The 1,863-nt window shown below is 52.3% G+C and overlaps 1 long non-coding RNA gene across 1 annotated transcript; it reads left to right on the top strand.

The window, feature by feature from the left end:
* The first annotated feature begins 918 nt into the window (after nt 1-918).
* LOC133475824 (uncharacterized) lies at nt 919-1,647 on the top strand. The gene is made up of 3 exons (XR_009787947.1): nt 919-1,274; nt 1,347-1,436; nt 1,524-1,647. It is a non-coding gene; the product is annotated as an uncharacterized LOC133475824 (long non-coding RNA).
* Nucleotides 1,648-1,863: the final 216 nt, after the last annotated feature.

Here is a 1,863-nt window from a genome sequence, read left to right as displayed (position 1 = left end):
GGCGGGGGTTGGCACGGTGCTGTCTCAGCGATCAAAGAATGATGAATAAAGTCCACCCTTGCGCCTTCTTTTCTCACAAGTTGTCTCAGGCGGGGAGAAATTATGGGGTTGGAGACCGGGAGCTTCTGGCGGTGAAGATGGCAATGGAGGAATGGCGGCCTTTCCTGGAAGGCGCCAAACATCCATTCATCGTGTGGACCGACCACAAGAATCTAGAGTACATCTGCTCTACCAAGAGGCTGAGCTCCCGCCAAGCCAGGTGGGTGTTGTTTTTTGACCGGTTCACATTTACCTTGTCCTAACGCCCAGGGGCCCAGAACACCAACCCTGATGCCCTGTCCCGCCAGTTCACCTCAGAGAGTACCAAGGATGATCCTGATCCCATCTTGTCTCCCCGTTGCTTTCTGGGCTCAATCACATTTGAAATAGAAACCCTGGTGAAGGAGGCCCAGGAAGAGCAAGCCGATCCTGGTGGGGCACCCCGGAACTCCTTGTTTTTCCCTGATTTGGTTCGCCCCCAGGGGCTACAGTGGGCCCATTCATCACGACTTACCTGTCACTCTGGGGTTCGCAGAACGTTGGCCTTCCTCCGTCAATGCTTCTGGTGGACACCCGGTCCTTTATATCTGGATGCACGGTATGTGCTCAAAATAAGACATCCTCCAAACCAAGCTCTGGTCTACTTCCCATTCCCAGACGCCCTCGGTCGCACATCGCCCTGGACTTTATTTCTGGGCTTCCCCCATCCAATGGAAAGATGAAAGAACCTTTCCCCCATTCTCAGTGGTGGAAAGGTTTTCCAAAGCAGCACACTTCCTAGCACTTCCCAAGCTTCCATCTGTTGGTCCAGCACGTTTTCCGCCTGCATGGCATCCCTTCTGACATAATCTCTGACAATTCACCTCGCAGGTTTGGAGAGCGTTTTGCACAGCGCTTGGTATAGATGTTAGTCTATCCTCTGGTAATCATCCTCAGACCAACGGGGAATGTGAACGCACCAACCAACAGCTGGAGATAGCGCTCCGTTGCATGTCCCAGTCCCATCCCGCTGCTTGGAGCACCCATCTTGCCTGGGTTGAGTATTCCCATAATTCACTGCCTAACACCTCCTTGGCCATGTCCCCTTTTCAATGCTCCTTAGACTACCAACCACCACTGTTCCCATCGCAGGAGGATGAGCTTGCAGTTCCTTCGGTGTAGGCCCACATACGCCGGTGCTCCAAGGCCTGAAAGCAAGCCCGCACGCCCTTCTCCGGTCCTCTGCCAAATTTCAGGTACCGCGCCTGCTTTCACTGTTGGTCAAAAAGTGTGGCACAGTACCAAAAACAATCTATCGCTCAAGGTAGAAGCTCCCTGCCACTCTCCGTGTTCACCTCACCTTCCATGTTTCCCAGATAAAGCCGGTTTCTTCCAGTCCTCTCAACGGTCTATGTCAAGTTTGTAGCCTAGCCGCCTTGTCCACCTTTTGCTTCCCGAAGACCTCGTAATTTTATCTCTAACCCATTCTTGCTCTTTGTCCCCAGTCTGCCGTCTGCCCTTGCTCCCCGCAAACCAGCGCTCACCTCTTGTGGCCCACCGGCAACCCGGACTCATACCCTGCCAGACTGGTCCTCCTTGGAACCCTGCTAATCCCAGATCTAGTTTTCGGAGCCCTTGTTTTTGTTTTCTTCCAATGTACAATAAACATTTGTTCACAAACTAAACTCCCTCTTCTCTCTGCATCTGGGTCCAACTCGCAACCTGAATCCTGACAGGTGCATTTATATCCTGAGAAAGTGGAGCACTGTAGCAGCCTGGCTAAGTGGTGTGGCTCCATATAGCCGGCCCAAAACAAAATCTTAAGCACAATAGCTCATTATTTTA

The sequence above is a fragment of the Phyllopteryx taeniolatus genome, chromosome 1, assembly GCF_024500385.1.
Source record: "Phyllopteryx taeniolatus isolate TA_2022b chromosome 1, UOR_Ptae_1.2, whole genome shotgun sequence".
Classification (NCBI taxonomy): domain Eukaryota; kingdom Metazoa; phylum Chordata; class Actinopteri; order Syngnathiformes; family Syngnathidae; genus Phyllopteryx; species Phyllopteryx taeniolatus.
The sequence above is the reverse complement of the archived record's forward strand: the minus strand, read 5'-3'. Positions and strand labels throughout refer to the sequence as shown.